This window comes from Podarcis liolepis (genome assembly GCF_965112155.1).
Source record: "Podarcis liolepis genome assembly, chromosome: 3".
In the NCBI taxonomy this organism is placed as follows: Eukaryota; Metazoa; Chordata; class Lepidosauria; order Squamata; family Lacertidae; genus Podarcis; species Podarcis liolepis.
This window is the reverse complement of record NC_139557.1, coordinates 86,659,451-86,684,285: the sequence shown is the minus strand read 5'-3', so window position 1 is coordinate 86,684,285 and position 24,835 is coordinate 86,659,451. Positions and strand designations below refer to the sequence as shown.

The 24,835-nt window shown below is 42.6% G+C and overlaps 1 long non-coding RNA gene across 1 annotated transcript in view; it reads right to left on the bottom strand.

Moving 5' to 3' along the window:
* Nucleotides 1-546: 546 nt before the first annotated feature.
* LOC310704166 overlaps nucleotides 547-24,835 on the bottom strand; it is a 44,488-nt gene continuing 20,199 nt past the window's right edge. Inside the window, exon 3 of the long non-coding RNA XR_014524618.1 lies at nucleotides 547-577. This is a non-coding gene — a long non-coding RNA (uncharacterized lncRNA). The remainder of the gene's footprint in view (nucleotides 578-24,835) is intronic.

Genomic DNA, 24,835 nt, shown 5'->3' with positions numbered 1-24,835 from the left:
ATGAAATTGTTATAAAAATTCTGCAGTGACACCAGTGGTTAAATCCTGGCACAGACTGAACTATGCCTTGTGAATGTTTCCTCCTTGCCTTAGCAAGACTCTGTACTTTGATTGACCTCTACTACTTCCTGTCTCTACCACCGATGGCCCCTGTAGCCACTGATCTCTTGAGTCATTGCCCTCACTTACAAAGTAATTTCAACAGTCGTGTTGACAGAATCCCTGAATCCTTTCGTTCCAGTCCTGGTCTTCACTGCTGTGGAGAATATCACCAGTACTTCAATCCATGGTGACTTAAAAGAATTTAGAGGTGAACATACAACGTCCCAAGCACTCTGCCATCATATCCGTTTCCGTGCCCTGTTGCCATGTGAACTCTTAAAATCTTTGCAGGAGGGCATCACACTTTTTCCCTCACAGAGCTTGCTACCAACTACATCAGAGGACGGAAGCAAACCTCCTGCATGATTACAGGCAAAGCATCAAAGAGCAAGGAGCTTATTTGTGAAAAAGGTTGGGGCGGAATCCAGGGAGCTTGATCAAACCAGAAGACGAATGGAAGTGAAAATAAATACTCCTGTGAGGTAGAAAAAACACAAACTAATCATTTATTGAAGTGGCAACCCTGCTGCACTGACAAATCTCCAGGGATGGTGGGATACAGCAAGAAAGCCAACATTAAGAGGATACTTGATAGTTCAGCTGAATTGTCACTGCATGTCTGTGTAGTTGCTTCTGTTGTGGTGTGGGGCAGATAGCCAGAAAAGATTATAGTAAGCAACAAGTTTCAGACTTAATTCTTGAATTGCTTCTAGCTACGGATCCTCTAGTCAGTCTCTGAATGCTAGGGATGAGGGAAAAGCTTGGTTCACTTACCATTTAATGATGAACCTATCTAATTTTCACTTTCCCAAGCAATATGCAAACTGAAACAAAACCATCCTTTGAAACTTGCACATCTACAAATTTCACAATGCTGTTCTCCACTAAGATAAATGTATATACTAGGGTAAAGCATACATTAAAATGCGTAAGTTAATTAAAGATAGCATATAAAACAGCATTATAATGGGGGGAAAGGCTTTGCAAAAAATGTGTATATTAGGGAAAATTTGCATTAAAATGCTAATGAATTTTCATGAGATTTTTTTTTTTAAAAAAATTCAAAATAATGAGGAAATGTAGAGAACTGAACTTAAAACTGAGAAACTAAGAATAACTGAAATGGACAAATACATCCATCCCTACTCAAAGTACTGTACATTTACGCAGAATGAGGCCCATTCAGAGAAGAGGATTGTTGACAGGATCAAAGCTGGAGGGCAAGTTCATAGAAAGGTCAAATAAGCAAATAGGCAGAAGGCTTCTAGTTCATAGTACAGAGAAAAGCCAAGATCAAAAGCTGAGAGTTTATCAATGATTGAAATGAAGGAGGTGAAGGAGTTGAGATAGAAGAATGGGAGAGACCTGACTTCCTTGAGAACAAGTGGATTCAGAAAAAGCAGGCCTGAGCTCTGGAATGATCTTCCAGACTGGGTGAATTGGTAGTAAAATAGCAAATGTGGTTCAGTGTAAGTAAGCATAAAGTAATGCACATTGAGGCAAAAATATATAAATACATGGTAATTTCACATGCACACTAATTAGGATTTGAGCTGGCAATGACTGACCAAGAGTCCTGGCATAGTTTACTAAAAATATCAAGCCAATGTGTGAAAGCTGTGAAGAAGATGAATTCCATACTAGGGATTATTAGTTGAGAGTGAATTTCTCTGATATTTGCTGATATTTTGAGAGTTTTTATTGTGTACTATTATATTCTAAGGGAGTATTGAATATTACTTTATTTGATATAGGTTATTTTAAAGTCATATTTTTATTGCTATTTTCTGCATTGCGTTGGATTGATATAAGTGGTGTGTTGTATATTTTGAAGTTTCCTCGGCTCGTAAACCTACGTGTGTACAGCAATATTGAAAGGCAGTACACAAATTAAAAGTGAAATGAAATGAAATTAGGAAAGGGATCCGAAATAAAAGCACCAATATCATATTCATTGCATTTGGGCTCATCTGCACTTACTTTTCCTCTGTTCTTTCCAGGCATGGCCCATGGTTTAAATCTCTGTGTCCTAGCAGCCTCTTTTCTTTTCTCCAGAGTTTCCCCTGTGAGAACCCACTCTTTGAAGCTCAATTGGAGCAAACGGCTATCCGTGGAAAGCACAAATTGATGCTTGCTTTGACTGAGTGCTAAAGAGTGGGTTTTCATGGGGAAAGCTTCAAGGCAAAATTAAAATAAGACATGCTCAGACACTGAGCTCTTAAGCGTAGATCTCTGCCTGGAAAGAGGAGCAAACAGTAAGAGTGGATAAGTCCTTTCTACATATCTCTGGTGCAACCACACCTGGAATACCCTGAACTAGATAGGTCTGATCTAACTGGGCTTTTCTTATGTTCTTATGAGCTGGAAACCTTTGGTTCAGATGTCAGCTTTGGGAATATTCAAATACATATAGGGTTATGAGAGGGTTTTTAAAAAAATGTTTGATGTTTTGTTGTGTTTTTATATATGTTGGAAGCTGCCCAGGTTGACTAGGCCAACCCAGCCAGATGGGTAAATAACAAAACTATCATTATTAAAATTATTACTATTATTAATGCCTGGGTCACTAGCTAAGAGCTTAATGGCTGGGAACAAGGTCCTCTAACTAGAATAACTTCTAGAAGCTGGCAGCTGCATGAACTGGAGCAATGTCCCCAATGTAAGGCTGGACATACCTAACAATGGCCACTACAAACAATGGCCACTACAAACGGGAACGAAGAGCGTTTTTGTGTCCAAGTGTGAAGTTGGCAGATGGCTACTATTGTTGGGAGTAAAAGATTAGATTGGAGCAGTGTGTGGCACCACATGATAGAAGGAAGCCATTCCTTCTCTTTCCCCGTAGATATAATCACTACATAATTGACGAGGCACTTGATTGAGTTTTTGCCTTCCGTCTCAGCATAAATTATTGATCTCTGCTAGCCCATCTTTCACTGATATTATAGACCGCCAGGCCAAAGAGCACATCCTGTGCTACATTCTGATCTCAGATACAGGAGTGTATGTTGAGTAGAGTAGTATATTATTCAGAATTAACTAGGAAACAGAGTAAGAGAAGAACAAGAAGGAACCTGTTTTATACAGAGAGATAACGGTAATAACAGCAGAGGGATCCCCCCTCCCCCCTCTCTGTTCTTGAGGGAAAATGTGGTAGGAAAGGTATAGTGAATCCTTGTCTGAGTACTAAGACTCCCAATCAGTACATCAGGCTCATGGGTTGGTGCTGAAGCTTTCTAGAAGGCAAAAGGTCATCCCACCCCTCCTCACCACCTTCTGTAGAAGGGGATCTGCAGATCTCTCATCAAGAGTTCCATTCCGTGTTACATAGGAATCAGACCTACAGGGTGGCAAAACCTATCCTCTTGAATTCTTGCCCTTTACATATCAGACAGGCACTGACTCCAGTTTTTTGACCCCCATCAAAGGCCTTCCTTTTTCAACAAGCCTTTTGAGTGGGGATTTTAATCTCCGTCTGTATTGGGCTTGCTTTTTTAAAATGCATGTTTTTTATTGTTAGATCACTTTTGGGATATTTTATGGGAAGCCATTTATAATTTAAATAAATAAAGGGTAACAACATGCCTCGATTATGTTTATAAGGTTATCTTGCAATTTTCTTGCACCATACTCTTTGCTGTGCAGTTTTGTGCAATGGAAACAACTTTGTGCAATGCTGCTATGCCACATCTGCTGTTAGTAGCTGTTCTTGAACTAGTGGCATTGATTTTGCATGTGGCACTCACGTGGCAGCCAGGAATACCTTGTGATGATGGGGCCTTCCAGCTGGTTTTGATGTAGTTGAGGAGTAACAAGAGACCCTCAGCACTCATTTGTTGGCATTGTAGATTTCAGGCCCAGGCTTTTAGAGACATTCAGCTTGTATACAATGACTCCTTTCTCCCCACTCTGAAATGAGCTTGGAAACATTTTCCAACAGCTTTTCTTCTCAAACTTCATTCTTGGTCTTCCAAAATGCACCTGTGTGTAATATATGAATTCCATTCAAATTCTAAGCTTTTTCAACACTTTCTTGGGTATTTTGACCACCGGGTGGACAGAGATGAAACTGGCAGTCATTTTAATGTGTACATCAAATTGCTCTTGAGATCAGTATTTCATTCATTCATTCATTCATTCACTTTAATTCAAACTCTTACGTTTGAAAGCTCAGTGTGACTCAACACATAACTTCCAGGGAGTCTCCCATCTAGGCATTGAGACCAGGCCGTGTCTGCTTGTTGTCTTTGTCCATGGAGTTTTCTTGGCAGGGATACTGGAGTGGCTTGCCAGTTCCTGCTCCAGGTGGATCACGTTTGGTCAAAACTCTTCACTATGACCTGTCCATTTTGGGGGGCCCTGCATGGCATAGCTCTTAGCTTCTTTGAGTTATTCAAGCCCCTTCGCCACGGCAAGACGGTGATCCATGAAGGAGGAATTAAAGAACCTTTTAATGAGGGTGAAAGAGGAGTGAGCAAAATATGGTCTGAAGCTCAACATCAAAAAAAGGAAGATCATGGCCACTGGGCCCATCACCTCCTGGCAAATAGAAGGGGGAGAAATGGAGGCAGTGAGAGATTTTACTTTCTTGGGCTCCATGATCACTGCAGATGGTGACAGCAGTCACGAAATTAAAAGACGCCTGCTTCTTGGGAGAAAAGCAATGATAAACCTAGACATCATCTTAAAAAGCAGAGACATCACTTTGCCAACAAAGGTCCGTATAGTTAAAGCCATGGTTTCCCCAGTAGTGATGTATGGAAGTGAAAGCTGGACCATAAAGAAGGCTGATCACCGAAGAATTGATGCTTTTGAATTCTGGTGCTGGAGGAGACTCTTGAGAATCCCATGGACTGCAAGAAGATCAAACCTATCCATTCTTAAGGAAATCAGCCCTGAGTGCTCACTGGAAGGACAGATCGTGAAGCTGAGGCTCCAATACTTTGGCCATCTCATGAGAAGAGAAGACTCCTTGTAAAAGACCCTGATGCTGGGAAAGATGGAGGGCACAAGGAGAAGGGGACAACAGAGGACGAGATGGTTGGACAGTGTTCTCGAAGCTAACAGCATGAGTTTGACCAAACTGCGGGAGGCAGTGGAAGACAGAAGTGCCTGGCGTGCTCTGGTCCATGTGGTCAGAAAGAGTCGGACACGACTAAACAACAACATGTCTGCTTAGCTTCAAGGAAGTTGTGGCATCAAATGTTACCAGATAAGTCTGGTGTGCAAGCAGGGAAGAAACTCTAGATTTATGCTATCACATTCCAGTTGTTTCAGGACTTAAGAGGGACACCTTCCCCCTCTGTCGATTTGGTTGATGTTTCACATGCTTTTGAGCTGGATAGCTGAAGCTCTGCCTCTCTCACCTTCTGCAAGTTCCTGAGCATGAAGCAAAGCTGAGTCTGGTATGGAAAGATGAGAGTCAGAGAGCATGCAACACAGTCCTCTCACAGATTAGGCCACAGAGTAGATGCTTTCATAAGGTTTACCTTCACCATGTGACCTCTGCTGGCCTCTTCATGTTCAAAAGGCACCTCTGCTTGTCTGGTCTGTAGTGTGTCCTTGTTGCTAGACTCAACCCACACCTCCCTGCCAAGCACAGAGGTTGGCATTACTGGACAGGCCCCGAGGCCCCAGGACTCTCAGCTTCCCACTGCCTGCTGCTTTCTGCCATCAGGTTTTTGCTATGCCAACTGTTCAGCCACTTTTTTGCTCTTCTCTCTTCAGACTGAGCCAGATCATTGCTCCATCTGGCTCACTATTGTCTAACAAACTTTATTTCATGAACCACTGCATGGAATACAGTTGCCAGGTATATATACACATAGGTACGAGCAAAAGGTAAAAGAAGTTGAGAGAACAGGAAGCTTCCGTATTTTGAGTCAGCCCATTTAGTTTTGTATTGCCTACACTGAATGGCAGCAGCTCTTTGGGATTTCAGGCTACCTGGAGATGCAGGATGTTGGGCCCAATACCTTCTTCATGCAAATCAGATGCTCTACAACTTAGCTACAGGACCTTATTGCTGGGCCCGGAAGTTCAGAAGCAGCAGGGAAGGTGAGAAGGAAGCTTTGTTCACCTTCTAGCTGTTTGTCCAAATGTATAAAGAAGAGGAGGGAGAAGAAGTGGCTAGCTGAGTGGATAGGGCCCCTTGAGAACTCCTCCAAAACCTGGAGAAGGGACTGCTCCATGTTCAGGGCTGCCTGAGGACTCAAGGACTAAACCTCCTGTAATGGAAGAAGGGGAGGAAGTGTTTTTCGTCCTGTCAAATAAAGAAACAGATGGGTTTTTTGCGCCATTAGAAACATTGCAGCTCGTTGCCACGGTAACTGAGGGGAATATTTTTAATTATTATTTTAAATTCTTCATTGTCTTCATTAAAGGTAACAATAATAGCACTGAATAAACAAAGCAGAGCCCTGCTGTGCAAATCAGTCCCTCAATAAATAAAATTTAAAAGTTTGGCGTGCCTTGAATACTGATTGTAACTGAAAGGGCAGAGCGACAGTCTGGGGATATTTTCTTGGAAAAGTGGTTGCTTGTAAGCAGGTAGTGAGAGAGTAGGTCTCTGCTGTAGTTCTGGCCTGTAAATCTGCCAGCACAGCTTAAGACTTAAGTTTGGGTGAAACAGATATTTGGTGGATAAATTCCCCCCTCTGAAATATTTACCTTTCTATCTATCTATCATCTCCTTCTCTGTCCTTCCAATGTCAAAGCTTTACTTACAGCGTCTTACAGCACTTAAAATCACAATACATTATAAAACAATACTTTCAACGTTAATACAAAGGAGACTGTTACAACAGATAAAATACAATCAATACTAAATGTATCATCTTCCTCGCAAGGCATAAGTCTGCTCAGAATAATAACAAAAGTATTCATAGTATAACAGAAGACAGCTAGAATTGGGGCTACCTAAGGCTGTGGCGCTGTGGTCTAAACCACTGAGCCTAGGGCTTGCCCATCGGAAGGTCAGCAGTTCGAATCTCCGCCACGGGGTGAGCTTCCATTGTTTGGTCGCAGCTCCTGCCAACCTAGCAGTTCGAAAGCACGTCAAAGTGCAAGTAAATAAATAGGTACCGCTCCGGCGGGAAGGTAAACGGCGTTTCTGTGTGCTGCTCTGGTTTCGCCAGAAGCGGCTTAGTCATGCTGGCCACATGACCTGGAAAAACTGTCTGCGGACAAACGTCGGCTCCCTCGGCCAATAAAGCGAGATGAGCGCCGCAACCCCAGAGTCGTTCGCGACTGGTCTTAACTGTCAGGGGTCCTTTACCTTTACCTTTTTAAGGCTCATCAAGCAAATGTTTCCACAATAATGGTGCAGCCACCAACAAGGCCCTATTCCTTGTCATGATCAACGATGCCTCCCCTCTAAATGGTCCTTTCCACCTGATCTTAAGGATTGGGTAGGTTGTTAGGGAAGAAGTAGGAATCTTGGACCTAACACACAGAAGGCTTTAAAGGTAACCACTAGCATGTTGAATAGTGCCTGAGAGCAAGGACTTCTGGTTTTTACTAGTGGTGGCAGTGAGTGCAGGTCCAATCTGCTGACGGACCCGAGTTAATTACTGTAGATAAGTTGGTACATTAGCAGGCCTGGATTAAATGCTTGCAACTAGTTGAAATGGGGATAAGAGGAAAAAAATAATAATAATAAATCATAGATGTGAAATGTATAATGGAGAAAATTGTTTCAATAATTAACATATCTGTGCAAATGTTATAAATGATTTGAAGCATTAGTAAGTTTTGATTAACTAAGTATACCGGTTAGAAAATTGGGCAAATGGGTATGGAAATGTAAGAGGATTTTGTTCATTTATAGAACCAGAAGAGGGGATGGTGGGGAAGTCCGGAGATTCATGGAATCTCAAAAAAGGTTCAAAAAGGATATTGTAATATATGGGGATTGGGAGGTGAAAATGTTTTTTGCTTTCTTTTTTAACTTACCAATGTTAATGTGGAATTTAATTGTGAAAAACAATAAATATTTATTTACAAAAGAAAAAGAAAAAAAGAATTAGCTCCCAGGGGTGAGCTACTGCAATCTAAAACAGCTGAAGCTTTCAAACCTCTTAAAAGTTAGCTGCATGTAGATCACATTGCAATAATCCAGTCTTGATATTAGTAAAGGTGTGCATTACCACAGCCAGTTCTGACTTCCTCGGGAATAGTAGCGGCTGGTGCATCAACCTAAATTGTATGGTGCTGGTACTGTTGTTGCGACTCACATTAGATCACGCTATGATCCAGTAGTGGGCACTGATCTACCAGTTGAAGACCAATGATTTCGTGAATGCAATGATAGTAGGAAAGCTTTACCACAGAATTTCCAAAATGGCAGATGTCTATCAGAGCCAACATGGACCAATGATGCCATTAGTGCATGCCGGCACCTAGATGTCTCCTAATAAGATGTCTGGTTTATGAAGGACCTTCCAAAGCCAGGAAAAACCTGCAGAAGAACTTGGTGATTAAAAAGAAAAGATTCAAAGATTCAAAGGCTAATGTTCTTATTGCCTATTTTTCACAAGTAGAACACAGTACACTTACATTTTCTTTTACAAACCATTTCCTTCCCTGTTCCTTCCCTTTTTTCTCCCCTCCACCCTCCACCCTTCCCACATCCTGTTATCTCTCCTGCTTGGGTAGCATAGACAGTCTCTGGGGTCAAATAATAGAGAATAAATATGCAAAAATGTGTGAAGCTAGAAACGGCAAGAAAATCACAACTCTTTGGATGTAACATTTTCTTTGCCCTTCCACGTTCATCGATCTATCTACACTAAAAAAAGCCTCACATTGGTTTTATACATGTTTAACTGGCGCGGATTCTCTCAAAGTATCCTGAAAATTATAGTTTTGTGAGGACACTGAGATCCATCTGCCAGAGATAACTTCATCAGTTTCCAGAGTTCCCTGGGGAGAAGAAATAACTGCAGCGTTGAACCATTTGAAGTCTGTTGTGTAGTTGTGCCCCAAGTGTGGGGGTTTTATTACTTATTTGTTGTAGGGAAACTAGGCGTCTTATTTTAAGTTATTGGGTCATTATTTCCAAGATCTGTGCATGGAATTTCTATTCCTCTATACGTATTAACAAAGAGCAAGATGACTATAATTGCCCATTGTTGCATGACAACACTGTTGATTTTTCTTACAGAAATCAAGTGAGTCCTAGGATCACAGTCTAGGAGGTGCATGCATGTTATTCCTTTCTCCTGATGTATTTGTACCCTAGGAGGCTACACTGATAAACCCTTCTTCTGACACCCCTGGCTTATTTTCCATAGCTTGAATATATACAAGAAATCACCAAGGCAGAAACATTTTTTTAATGACAAGGCTTGTTTGGGAAAGCATGCGAGTACAAATGAAAGTTGCCAATACGTCATCATCTTTTGTCTCATTACTGACTTCGCTGCCCATGTGCCCCAGTTTCCCATGTACACAGAGGCGAAGGGCAGCTTGAGGGTCTCTTACAATATGCTTGCTCCTTCATTACTTAGAGTAATCAGCCTTTAAATGCTCAGTAGGCATGCCCTACAAACCAATAAGGGAAATCCTCATCTCATTTATAATGAGCAACTAGCTTGAAAACATACCTATTTCTAGATCTGTATTAGGAGACTTAATTCTACTGCCTTCTCATTTGCAACATGAAGAATCACTCTGGATCTGCTGTGTCACATGGCCAAACACAATGGCCTTGTTCACTCATTGTGATGGTCACAGTTGGTTTTAAACCACTGTTTAACCGTGAACATGCTTCTGCATTGCTGAGCGGGTTCCTTTGTGGCCCAACAGTGTTTTCACAGCTCCAAGAAGCCATGCTATGGTTTGCAATGTCACCTAAACATGGATGATGCCATGGATGTTAATTTCTTGATTTATTTCTAGCTTACTACTCTTGGTTTATTTAAAACAGACCATGGTTCAGGTTCAGATGATATGACAGATCACAGTGTGGTTTGTTTGGGTCATGTGGGGGGGGGGCAAGATAACTTGTGCAAGGACCCACGTGGAAAGAGAGCGACTTCCTTCTGTACTCTTCCACTTCCCCCTTTGTTCAATACAAACTGTAGCTTTTTGCAACATGCAAATGAGACCGACTTGTTTTTCTTTTCTTTTGCTATCTGAGTTTTGTCTGAGCAGCCCTGTACAGTCAAAAAAGGAACCAACTGGTAACCCTATATGCCTACAGCTCATTAAGAAAATTAAAGCTCACGCATGCTGAGTGAATTCCAATAATGACTCAACAGCCAATGAATGGGCAGAAATCACTATCCAAACAGCAGGGACACCACTTTCATGAAACATAAAGGGCATGGAAAAACAGTCTGGAGGAACAGAAATAACCAGGCAGAAGCTACAAAGGTTGTTGGAATGGTATAAAAAATGAGGACACTTCTCATCTAGAATGGGAAATGGATCACTCCCATTTTCAGTAACATACAAACTGGTCTAATCTCCTCCTCTACTGCAGGGATAGTCAATGCGATGCCTTCCAGATGTTATGGACTACAATTCCCAACATTCCTGACTATTGGCCATGCTGATCGAGCTGATGGGAGTTGTAGTCCAAAACATCTGGTGGGCACAACTTTGGCTACCCTGATTTAAAGGAGGAGATTGGACCAGTTCATTAGTTATTGCAAATGGGTGGGAGCCATCGCTCTGTGGCTATTTCTCTTTCCGTTCTGCTCATGTATGAATGTGCGGACCATATTACTTTCACATCTTACAAAGCAAGGCAGTGGATGTGCAAGGGAATCACCCTTATGCTGTTTGCTTGTCTCACTAAAAAAGAAAGCCACGTCTCTCTCCTGCAGGGAGATGTGTGAGTTTTCTTTGAAGGTGACACAATGTTGGATGAAAGGTTACTGAGCAAGTCACTTGCGCATCCGCTTTTCAGCTTCATGTCACAACTGCAGAGCCACAGCAAATGACCTGAAGGAGATGAAATCCATCCATGGTGGATATTTCTATTCCTATCCAAAGCCCTGTCTTGTCTAGACTTCTCTTGAACTGCATCCATTTCAACACCACACCTAAGCAATGTGCAATTGCCAAATGTTGCAGGGCCTGGCTCCAGATACAGTTGCTGTTCTGTTCCAAGGTTCTGCATGCTATCATTCTGATTGTATAGCTGACCATTATACCACTGAACTCAAATTCGCTATGTAACTTAGGTCAAAGTATCATTAAAAAAACAACAACCCCAGATTGGTGCTTAAACAAGTCAGGAATTTAAGATACGGCTTGATTCTGTTGCTGTTTTTCCTCTTTGAATGGGCTTCTAACCAAAGGATTCAGCATCCAAGCAACAGACCCCATCCACACGTCCATTTGTCCCTTATTTAGTAAGCATAGGTCCAAGCTGTTTTCTGCTTTAACCGTGCCTTCTAGGCCCGGGTCTGAGTGGTTTTCCGCTTGCCCGGCTCCTTTCACAGGGAAAACCCTCCCTTCAGCTCTAAATAGGAGCAAACATTAATCCAGAGACAATCCAAATTGCCATTTTAAAGAACTGTTATCCCTGGGGGGAAGCAGAGGAACAAGAGGAAGTGTGGATAACAGTGTCTCCTGGCATGGGCTGAATTGCCAGGAGTGTTTAGCCTGCCACAAACTGGCAACGGAGTTCCCTTGAAAATCTATGTTAGTTTTTAAGTTCATGAAATTGAACACCAGTCGCCAGTATGTGTGACTTCATCTATATTTGGACCCTGACATGTGGGGTGGGGAGGGGATTGGCTCTTTGCTATGATCTTGATTTGGATTGGGGGGGGGGTCCCACATAAGCATTTGCACAGAACAAAACCCTCTCCTTTGCTTCAATAGGAGCAATGGCAACGGGGTTAGGGAAAGTGTGGATAAGCCCTTAATTTCACAGGCAAACTTTTTCCTCTTTCCCCTTTGCTGCTGCATAAGAATGCTGCAACGTTCTTGCTTAGCAGTTCTCTTGTGGGCTGAAAGCAGCACTTGCGGATAGCATCCTTGCCCTAGTTTCTTCTTTTTCTTCCCCTCCGCACTCCCCGCATCATGGCATCTATTGTGGGTAGAGAGAAAGAGGAGGGAAGTGGGTTGGAAGAGGACCCTTCAGGTCTCCATGCTTCCCTTCCCTGCCATCATTCCAGAGGGCAGAGCACCTGACCTCTCTAATTTTATCTGCGAAGGTGCAGCTCTATCTTTTTCAAAGCTGTTTTCAAAGTGACTCTGATAAGAGAACTGCCTACAGTTAGGACTATAATGATTATTCAAAGCATTAATCAGTGGGAAATTATGCCTGTTACTGATTAGCTAATTACTGCAATCAAATATTCTCTCTGCTCTTTGGAACAGTGGATACGGCATGGGGAGAAGGATGGGGAGGGAACACAAGCGGAAAACGTATAACAGAAGAGAGAACTGACAAGGTGTACCTTGATTTGAGGAGATCCTCAAACAGGAGTGGGAGATGGAGGTTCCTTTAAAAAAAAACACCTGAGGATGTTCTCCTTGCACTGAAGTCCCTTGGTTGGTTTTTTTCCCGACCCCTCAGTACAACACTGTTTAATGAAATGATAGGCTAGAACAGGAGCAATTCATAAAGTGGCAGTAAGCAGCACACAGTGACCTTTGCTAATGGTAGCAAATTACAGATTCAATAATGCCACTTAGGACTATATGTTTGGGGCAGCTTTACCAGCTCTCCACTTTGCACAAACATATGCCTCTCCCTGCTAAGACTTTTGGGAGTGGCTGCGTTGGTGGAGCAACTGGGGAGCAAGGGGGAAGAGACAAATGGAGTTTGTACAGAGTTGCTTTTCTGTTCTATGGATTCACCAGGAAAGGCTTATTTGCCACAAGTGAGCTGGAGTGCAGATGCCCAGATGAGAGTCAAAGATTGGGGAAAGGAGTAGTTTTGGCCACCGTGGATCATGTTAACTTTGCAGGGGTTAGTTATTCCTCCGTTACCACCTTCTTCTGCTTCTCCTCCTTGAGCATCCCAAATGTTCATGGTGCTTTGCACATATGAGAGGAGAGGGTCTTTCAAGTTGAACATCAATACTAAGGATAGAAGAAAAGGAGGTTGTGGAGGAATAAGCAGGGAAGGAATGTGTTATCATTTCAGGGCACTTGGGATTGGTAATAAGTTGAAGAAGAAGAAGAAGAAGAAGAAGAGGAGGAGGAGGAGGAGGAGGAGGAGGAGGAGGAGGAGGAGGAGGAGGAGGAAGACGTGGTGTGGGTGGTGATGATTATGTGCTTTTTAAAACTGTGGGTCAGGGATCCCCAGTGAACATCAGGGTCAGCCCACCCACCATGAGGCAAAGTGAGGTGACAGCCTCAAGTGGCAGGATCTACAGGGGCAGCAGATCCTGCTGTACAGAGTTATTGCCCGCTTGCTCCTGGTGTAGATCTTCACTCACTCCTTCTTCCCTGATGGGGAGGGAGGCACCTTTTGTGGTTCATCTGAGGCACAAAAATGTCTTGGGCTGCTCAGCACCACACTGTTGCCTTGTTGTTCCCCACATGTGCAGTGTGTGGGCACATATGACAGCAGGAATTGTTCAGAGAGCAAAGCAAGGGTGATGCTCTAGCATGCAAAGTTGGGGGCGAGGAAAGGGAAGGAGCCAATAGAAAGAAAGGAACCTGTGTCTTTTGGCCCGTCTTTTAGACACACACACACACTCCATCTGCTGCCATTTTGTTACCAGCTTTCCCCAGCACCACCATTTTGTGAATGTAATTTTCAGTCCTCTCAAGTGGACCCTGGGGTAGAAAGTGTGAGAACTCCTGCTTTAGGGTGTTTGAAGTTCTAAACATATATTATTTTCTTGTAACTGCATAAAGTAGAGCAGTATTATCAGCCCCATATTATAGATGGAAGGCTGAGTCTGAGAGGGTGGGGTGGGGTGCTTCCTTAAGACTACCTGTTAAGTTCAAGATTCGTCCCAGCAATCACCTGTTATGTAACCAGACATGTGACATGGAGGTGGCATGTATAGGTGCTATCAAACCTATTGTGAAGTCATTCAAGAGACATATTTGTTGATGCATGAATTCCTGAATAATAGTTAATGGGACAGTTCACATATAAATAATGTCCCAGGCTCCCGTATAAATAATGAAGGGGGAAAGAGGTATTTTATTTTTATTTTCCCCATGATTTCTGACAGATAATGGTTGAATAATTGCATTTTAAATTGACGTAGATTTTCTACCCAGGAAGGTTTAGTTTTTTAAAAAGACTGTAAATGCTAATTGCTGTTTCAAATTCAAAATGCAGTGTTTGGTGAGAAAGAGATTCATATTGCATTCAGGATTCTGAAAAATCATTTAACATAATATTAGCTTCTTACCAATTTTTATTTTAAGCCTCTAGAATTAGTCGCTTTACCCCCCCAGCTGAGTCCTTGCCTCTTTTAGCTCCTCTGAAATTATGAGGTTTTCTTGTTGTTGTTCTTGAGGTACAATTCAAAGGGAAATTATTCTGTACAAGGAATGTTGAAATAAACAAGACTTGTCCATTCAGTGTCCCCAAAGGACTGTGCACATAGACTTCAGTGGGCTCTGGCTAAGGTGTGCGATCTACTCGGAGGATGCACCTGGGAACAGAGCTAATACTCCATGAATTCATATGCATTTAGCATTTCCAAACATGTGAGCATTTGACTTCACAGCACATCAGTGTCACATTTCCTGCTATTTTTGTGGGTAGTCGGTACTAATAATAAATTGCAAGCCATGTCTCCGGTAACATTTTCACTGTAAGGGCAACAGAGATAAGGTCATGCTCTAAGGCAATCATGCAGTATCCAAAGGAACTGAAGAAGGATGTGGAAAAGATCTGCAGCAGACCACCATAATGGGCAATAAAATGGTGTTTATGTGGTGGTATTATGATTATCGCCATCACTGACTTTTATTATTTTTGTTATTAACCTGTCCTCCCCTCTAAGGTTTTAGGGCAGGTTACAACAATTAAAACACAATATTAACAATAGTTCAAAACAAGTTAAATAAGAAATAAGATGGGGTGTGGGTGGGGGGCGTGGGTGTGGGTGTGTGAAAAGCCAGGGTGAAGAGTAAAAAAGGTAAAGGTAAAGGACCCCTGTCAGTTAAGTCCAGTCGCGAACGACTCTGAGGTCATTTTCCTTCCCGCTGGAGCAGTACCTATTTATCTACTTGCACTTTGAAGTGCTTTCGAACTGCTAGGTTGGCAGGAGCTGGGACCAAACAATGGAAGCTCACCCCATTGCGGGGATTCGAACAGCCGACCTTCCAATCGGCAAGCCCTAGGCTCAGTGGTTTAGACCACAGCACCACCCGTGCCCCCTAGGGTGAAGAGTAGTTTCACTGAATTCTCTTAGAAAGTAATTGCTGGGGCTGGGCCAAATCACATACATAAAAAATTATAAATCACTGTAGATCTCTCTGCCAACCTGCTGTCTTGGAAACTGGAATGATCTGTATGTTAGTTTGTCCCAAACCTAATCTTATATCTCCAAGAAAAGCCATGTTGTACAGCCCTTTTTGATTTTTAGACTACACCACTTTGCATAGCAGGTAGTAGATTTTGTGTTTTAATTGTCTCTGCATAGCAAGAGAAGAATATCAGGAAGAAGGCTAGGCTGAGGTTTGTTTTCTTCCTGATGCAAGAACTTCTCACCTATAGAAAATGATTTCTATGGGGTAGCATCATTCAAGCATTCAAACCCCTACTTGCATTCTGAAGTGCTACAGTGGAAGGAGGGTTTACCATATATATATATTTTCATTTCAGGAGTGCTGTAACCTCCCCTCACCCCAAATGGTCAAACTTTATGTTTAATGGTCTCTGGCATGCCATGACCACTTGCTGTTGCATGTGTGGCAGCTGTGCACACTTGAAAGGCAAATTCCAAACTAGAGGACAGCAGCACTATGCCTGTAAACACCTTACTTGATTTTGCTGGGCAAGCATAGCCCTGCTGAGATTCCATAGTCATTTGGTATAGGTGGAATATCTGTTGCATTGCATTATATACAACGTTATATCAATGTCCACTCTGTGATATCCATCTAACCATATCATCTATCTATCCTGGACACTTTCCAATATCTTGGGAAAGCCGGGAGAATGTGATGACAGGCGCAGTACAAATGTATGCCTCTTCCCCGCCCCCTCATGTGCCAAAATACTAGGTTAATAAGTAAGTTTGCACACATAGAACTGTGATTATTATGATTATTATTAAATACCCCGCCCATCTGGCTGGGCTTCCCCAGCCACTCTGGGCGGCTTCCAAAAAAATATTAAAATACTGTAATACATCAAACACTAAAGCAAGATGAAACAAAAGCGGGGGGGGGCATGAAGGCAGCTAAAGCGCTGTATGAGTAAATGAGAGATTAACTCAAGCACAAAGTCTGGATCTTCTGCCGATTAGATAAGGGTGAGTGGGAAAATGAGAGAACACTAGAGGAGTGGGAATTTGAATTACCCATTCCCGAGCCTCATTGCAGTGACAGACCCTCAATGAAATGAACGCAGACAAGAAAGGCTAAGAGGGGAGACACCAGGGGCATGGGAGGGGGGAGAGAGAATAGGGGAAGGCATCGCACTTAGCCTAGGAAGAAAAGACAGATCCAAAATAAACCCACAGAGACAGATGAAATTTGTTTCTTCAACTAATCAGCTTCTCCAGGGTTAATCTGGTTGTTCCAGCCCGAAACAACTAAACATGTGGCCTCTCTGACCTCCATCACGTTCTGCCAGCTGGGTTGGGGGGCTGGAAAAGAGAGAGACTGAGACAAATATTTAAAAGCTCAGACATTCAGTTCAGAGCTAAGGCTGCCTCCTGTGCTTAATTTTCAAAGTGTCTGATGCTGGGGGTTCAGCAAGTATACTTGGAATCCACACAGGCATGTTCACCAGAAATCTGCTGCTAAAACTGCAGTGCAAGGAATGGTTACTTAGTGGTTTATGAGAGCCTCTGCCAGTGCAGTTGCAGTTCAAGGTTGGGTAGGGATTGTGGGTGGGCAAGTGAAGTCTTCTGACAGCCAGAGGAGGTCTCTTAATGGTTCCAGCCAGCCAGGAAGTGTGGCCCAGGTTCCTTTACAAGGGTCTGGCAGTCTTAGCTGACTCATGCTGACTTATCAGGGTCAGGTTTTCTTGACTTGTCCATAGCCAGATGATGCAACATAGGTAACCTACTGTTGCATGCCACTCCAGTCTCTGAGTGGTATGAGATTTCTGGGGTTCCAGGTACTTAACTGGGGTCTGTGTTTCCTTTTGGAAAATGAAAGAACAGTGGAGACTGTGGCATTTTATGATATATGGTTTATTTGCACATATAGGCAACCTGAACCTACGATGGCAGCGTTCACAGCATTCACACCCTAAGAGGTTCTGGCTTCTTCCATACCCACTACGGCCTTGGATTTAAGCAGTCCCCGACCATGGCTCTCAATTGTTGCTCTCTGACTCTCGCTCCAGCCTCTTGCTCATTATCTCTGTTGCATAACTCCTAACTGCCATCCTAAAACTCAAAATGAAAATGCTGGCATTGTGTTTTAAACTAACTCTCAGTTGAGGGAGGCAGCCCACTCCTTTGCAAATGAGATTTGGCCTTTGTCTTGTTGGCTCATCTCCAGGCTATCACCTCAAAGGAAAGTAGCCTGACTTATTTAGTTAGCCGTACTTGTTGATTCTGTAGGATTAAAGGGGTTTCTGACACACAGCTTAATACACACGGGTCTAGATTTGATTCTAACTCATGGAAGTCTGACACACAGTTTTGACACACTAAGCCTTCATTCAATTCTAACACAAGCTTGATCTGGAATCTAGGGTGTCTTGCACCCACATACTCGTATCAATACACATCTACCAACCCTCGAGTCAACACAGCGTGAAATCTCCTTGTAGGCTTGATCTGCAACAAGCATGTGTTCACTCTCGATCACTTCCTCTAGTTGACACTGAAAATAGGTGAGCGTTAAGCACATGGCAATGTCACTGTCCTGGTTCTTGGTGGATGAAGAACATGAGCAACATTATGGGAGTGGTGTTTCCCACCCCTTGCCTTTTCAAACCTTGTGAGAAGCTGCTGCAAGAGAGGGACAGGGAGCGAGACCGTGAAGGGGAGCAAGGTGGATCTGCCAAGCTCCCTTGTTATTTTTACTGTTCAAAGTTGTTAATGTAAACTTGTTAAAGATCCTTGAGGATTATCTAGTCCAACATTGATAGTACTGAAATGTTGTTGTTTTGTATGTTTGTTTGTTTGTTTGTTTGTTTGTTTGTTTGTTTGTGTGTTGCTGTTGTGTTGTTGTTTTAGTATGTTATTATGATTTTTTTCGACAGTGTTTGATTTTGAAGTGCATTTCTGTTTCCTTTATTGTAGACTGCTTTGGGCATGATTTTATTTATTTTTTTCTTTAGAAAAGCGGCATGCAAATAAAATGATGCTGATGCTGAACACCGATTCTGGTTCCACCACTGTACCAAGACTTTTATTTTCCAAGCTGACATTTGGCTTCCTGAACTGTTAATTTTAATCTCCCTGACATGTTCGTTGTGGTTCACTGCGTATTTTATTTTTGGATTTAACATGCTGTTTAGATAGTAGAGTGTCTTGAGCATTTCTTTTAAATAGAAAGGTAGGGCAAAGATACTTCAGACCAACAAATACAAACACTCAGCCTATGGGCATGCCTTGAGCATTGTCTCCTCCTGTATATGAAATCTGTTCTGTATCTGAGCTCCTGCTCCATTTGCCCCTACCAGCTGAAGTGTGGCAGGTATGTTCTAAGAACCAGGCATTCTCAGCAGAGGCTGGTGCCTTATGACATGAGCTCTCCAGGGAAACCCATCAAACCCCAACACTGAGTACCTTCAGGTCTCAGGCAAAAAGCTGGCTTTTCTAAAACGTCTTTGGGATCAGCTGATCTTTACATTCACTGCCTTCCTGCTGATCCCTATTGTGAACCACCCTGAGATCTATGGATGAAGGGCAGTATACAGTTGATTGCTGCTGCTGCTGCTGCTACTACTACTACTACTACTACTATAGACACAAAAGGCATAATTCACTGGGAGGTTCTGTGGAAACCACAGTGAAATTAATGGGAACAGTACAGGTGTATGTGGGTGACAGGGACATAGGAAGCTGCCTTATTCTGAGTCAGACCATTCTTCCATCTAGCTCAGTACTGCTTACACCAACTGGTAGCAGCTATCCAGGTTTCCAGCCCAGGCACATTCCCAGCATCTCCTACCTGGAGATGCTGAGGTCTGAATGTGATACCTTCTGCATGCAAAACAGATGCACTACCCCTGAGCTACTGCCCCAGAAGGCAGTCCTCTATGTAACCACCTTGAGCTCCATGGAGAAAAGGGTGGGATATAAATGCAACAAATAAATAAATAAACATAATTATTTGAAGGGCTGACTTTGAAGTTGCCCAGCAACAATTATCACCTGGATGGACAGCTGACTGAACACAGAACAGCTGCTTACAGCCTTCCCCACTGTAACAATATGTATTGTAAAGGTAAAGGTAAAGGTAAAGGGACCCCTGACCATTAGGTCCAGTCGCAGAAGACTCTGGGGTTGCGGTGCTCATCCCGCTTTATAGGCCGAGGGAGCCGGCGTACAGCTTCCAGGTCATGTGGCCAGCATGACTAAGCCACTTCTGGTGAACCAGAGCAGCACACAAAAACGTCGTTTACCTTCCCGTCGGAGAGGTACCTATTTAACTGCTTGCACTTTGACGTGCTTTCGAACTGCTGGGTTGGCAGGAGCAGAGACCGAGCAACGGGAGCTCACACCATTGCAGCGATTCGAACCAACAACCTTCTGATCAGCAAGTCCTAGGCTCTGTGGTTTAACCCACAGCACCACCCGCGTCCCTATATGTATTCTATTTCTGTTTAAATTACAGTATTTATTTCTACATCTGTATCTATGAACATAAATTAGCACAAATGTTCAAATTTTATGCAAATCGGTGACCCCTTCCTTGGAGATGGGCAAACATTGCAGAAGAACTAGGGAAAGCGTTTTTCAAAGGTATAGCTCTCACTGAGCTATACTTATTAGGAAGAGAAACAATTCTATCCCCGCCACTCCCTATATCCTGTTCTGTATTGCTTCCTTTGCCTGTATTACAGTTTGATGTATTACAGTATTTTAATATTTTTTTGGAAGCCACCCAGAGTGGCTGGGGAAGCCCAGCCAGATGGGCAGGGTATAAATAATAAATAATAAATTATTATTACTACTACTACTATTATTATTATTATTGTCATGGAGGAGAATTTACAAGTGAGGCTTTGTAGGTGAAGGAACTGGAGTGAAAATGAGAACTTAAGCAGAATGCTGCTCCTGAGCTTCAAGCAGACTGAAGCATATGGCACCCAGCCCAAATAAATTCCCTAATCCCCCTTTGTTATTAAATCCCCCTTCTTTTTTCATTTAATACTGGGAGTCTTTTAAAGAAGTCTTTCCGTTTAGTGTTGGGAGGAGTCGGAGCATATCCGATCTCTTAGAGACCTGCTGCACGAGTTGCTTTGGAGTTTGAGAGGTCGGTGGGCGGTCAAATACCCAGGGGAGCCTGATTGCTAAAGAGCTTGTCAAATTATGTCTAATGTTGTATATGAAGCTGGAAATACTCTTTGGCAAGGAATACATGAGCAGAATTAGAGGTTAGAGTTAGAAGACATTGAATTCTCAAGTACAAAGCTGTTTGGAAGCTGTCTTAGGGGGCCATTAATCTGGGCTGTCAATAGATTTAAGACATTTTAGATCTATCTACGTCCATTAATTGAGCAATTTTAAATAAATTTGCATATTGCCAAAACCTTTGTAAAGATTCCTATTGCAACACTATAGGAAGTGTGAGATAATTTAGACTTCAGCAAAAGCTGTTAGTACATAGTAGATGAGAAGGCCATGTTTAATATTTTCTATCGTGACAATCAGTGCAACACATCAGAACCAACATAACTCGAAAACAACAATACCACAAGTGTGCCCATAACTTGCAGTTCCATGAAATAAATTCCTTAGAGTGTAGTTCTGTACATGTCTATTCAGAAGTATTCTTTGCTAAGTTCAATGGGGCTAATTTCCAGGTAATTAAGTGTAGGTACCACTGTATGGTACCTCGGTTTAAGAAAGGTCCGGTTTAAGAACGATTTGGTTTATGAACTCTGCAAAACTAGTGTCCCACTTTGAGAACTTCACATCAGTCTAAGAAGGGAATCCAAACAGTGGAAGGGCGCCGGCAGTGGGAGGCCTCATTAGGGAAAGCGCGCCTTGGTTTAAGAACGGTTTCAGTTTAAAAACAGACTTCCGGAACAGATTAAGTTCATAAACTGAGGTACCACTGTATTTCAAAAAGTAAAATTCCTGACACACACGAAGCTTTTGAGGGTTTTTTAGGAAGACCCCAAAATTGTTCAGCTTTTTGGAGAAATTGTTGAGCTTCTTTGGTGAAACCTAACCCCAAAATAGTGATTTTAAGCTTTTGGAGCTGTTTCCGCTGCTTTTTCCATCGCATTGACATACATTTTTCCTGACATTTTGCCGAGTAGGCAAAATTCACCCCTGCTGCCATTTTTACACCCAAAAACCTAGCCAATACACACTTACCTTGGAATAAAACACACTTAACTGAGTGGAGCTCAATTCTGAATAGACATGCATAAGATTGTGCAGGTAACTGCCTTTATGTATTCTACAGAGGTAGAAAGAAATATTTTCAAACGTTTAAAATGTACAATTTTTAAAGTTGCCACACTTTTCTTTTCTGGTTCTTTCGTTTTTGAACGAGAGAATTCTAATCTGGGGATGGGGGTGGGATCTCATTTTGCATATGATATTTTTACCCCAAAATATTTCAATAAGCTTGTTTTTGGCAGGCTTCAGTTACAAATTTCATGAGCTGTCAGTGTCAAATATTAATTACTGTTGTATGTGATATATCAAATCTTTATTTCTTTTCTTTTTAAAATATTACATGCCAACTATCAAATGTTAAAGACGGTTGCACAACAACCATCAAATGCTGTCAGATATGACAGCCTAAGGTATTTTAGCACCTTTTCTGGGGAAATTGCCAGGGCTTCCTCAGAGGGAAGGGGTGTGACTCAGTGGTACCGCACATGGTTTGTATGTAAAACATCCCAAGTTTGACTCCAGGCATTGCTAGGTAGGGCTGGGAAAGGCTATTGCAGGGGTCAGCAAACTTTTTCAGCAGGGGGCCAGTCCACTGTTCCTCAGACCTTGTCTGGGGCTGGACTATATTTTTTTTTGGGGGGGGATGAATGAATTCCTATGCCCCACAAATAACCCAGAGATGCATTTTAAATAAAAGGACACATTCTACTCATGTAAAAACACACTAATTCCCAGACAGTCTGCAGGCTGGATTTAGATGGTGATTGGGCCGGATCCGGCCTACCCATTAGTTTGCCTACCCATGGGCTATTGCCTGGAATCTTGCAGAGCCACTGACAGTCAGTGTAGACAATAGTGAACTAAGCAGACCAGGGATCTGACTTTGGGGTGGGTGAATCTGTCAATTGTGGTTTCCCTCAGTATCTCGTTTTTCCAGTTGTAAGATCAGTTCTCCATGTTTCCCCACAGTGATGATGATTTTTTTTTATATAAAAAAAAACACCTTGAAAATTCATTAGCATTTCGTACCCTCCAATATCCCACTGATCAAAACAGGGACGCTTGTTTTTTGGTCTCAATCTCTCGTGGGAGCCAGCAGACTTGCGGAACAGCCCAAGACCAAAAAAAGGACATTTCAGTATCTAATCAGAAGCTGCAATAGCTTCTGTAATTCTGGGATTTCCTGCTTAAAATAGGATGCTTGAGGGGTATGGCATTTAGTGCAGGTTTCACAAGCAGGGTGGAATTCAGGAGTGGCCCTGTCCCACCAGGCAGGCCTAGGCCTCATCCATACTTCCATTTGCCCCACCACTTTACCCCATTTGCCGCTTTCTAGGCAGGGGACAAGTGGAAGTGTGAGTGAGCCCCGAATCTGGGCTAGGATTGTTGTACTATCAGAATTATCACATCTGTGAGTCCTTTGTTTACCTTTATTATTATTAAGTAATATTATACGTGCAATTTTATTTTTTTAACCAAAAAAATGTTTTTTTTAAATTGCCTCTTGTGCAGCGCTGTATGAAAAAATTAATTGGGCACAGTACATTGCAGAATAGGTCTTTCTTTTTGTTTAGTCGCTGCTGGCTGGTAGAAGCATGCTTCAAAAGAAAATTGTATGTCACCGAATCTTTAGATAAATAAAAGCCGCGACTTCTGTTATCTGATTCCCGTGCTCAGCTTCTCATCAGCACAACCGTAGCACAAATTCCTCTTTTTTTTTCTTGGAAAGCCATGAAGCACATGTAGAAACAAAGGCGGTGTTAGAGCTGTGATCTCCCATCTAGGGCAAGGACGGGGATCTGAGCAAAAGACTGGAAGAAATTGTACAGGGTTGCCATCGAGGTGATCTCAGAAGCAATGAAGATGTGCCTGGCAACTAGTACAAACACAGAGAAGCCATTTTGGAAAGGGTGTCTTGAAGAACAACAAAATGGGTGCAGGTTTTCAGCGGGGTGTGGGGTGGGGATTGCCACGGGGCAAGCAATGACCACAGGGTCATCTTCCAGAGAATCTGTTTATTAAGCATGCTTCCTGATATGTTTGCATTTCGGTTATATTGCGTCTTATCAATCATTTGTTATTCCACTCTTTCCAGTGCTATTCCCCTGCACTTTCCTTACTGCAAAATCTCTGGTTTTTAAACTGTTTAAAAATCCACATTAATTGTGAAAGCTGGATATGCATGCTGAAATATACTCAGAGTCGCAAAGTGATTTCATGCTCTTTATTCAACTCATAGTGGTGAGGAGGGAATGAAAGTCCCCTCAAACTATCTGCTTTATATACATTATTTACACAATTGGCTGTATGTGATTGGCTAATTCCAGAATTCTCCTGTAGGCCAGTCAGGTTGTGGATTCACTTCTATCTGGAGCTGGATTGGGTGGCTCCTGTGGACCAATCATACTGCTGCATTGTTCTAGGACCAATCAGACTGCTGCATCCTGAATCCTATTGTTCTAGGACCAATCAGACTGTTGCAGTTTGGATCCTATTCAACTCAGCACATAACACATGCCCCCCCCCCCCGAGCAATGTGATAGGGTTAGGTCTGCTTGATGATACTGGACAGGAAAGAACTGTGCTGAACTCACTTGTGTGAGCAAGTGGGAGGTTGTGTTGCTTCGCATCCCAAAGGCTTCCTTTAGTCACTCCTCCTGTTCATTTGTTACCTCTGCCCACAGGAGCTCAAAGAGAGAAAGATATCCACATTCATTTCTGTCCAAAGCTGATTTATATGTGTACTTGTCAGACCCTATCAGGGTCCAAAGCAAGGCTGTAAAAATCACCCAAGAGGATGGATGGAAAGGCAGCAACATTCTCACTCCACTTCCTTTTTATCAGTAGTTTGCTTCATACTGTCTTATTTCTTATTCTTGGATGCCTTTCCTCCTTGCTAAGTCCTTGCTGTTCCTCTGCATCTCATGCATAGCAAGGCCCCTCAGCACATCTAGAATTCATAATCACCACCACCCCCGCCAAAAAAAAAAAAAGCTCTATTGGAAAATGAAATATTTACACATAAAAGACCTATGGTGACACTTCACAAGAAACAGTTTGCTTGGAGATGGTGTGGGAATGAGATGTGC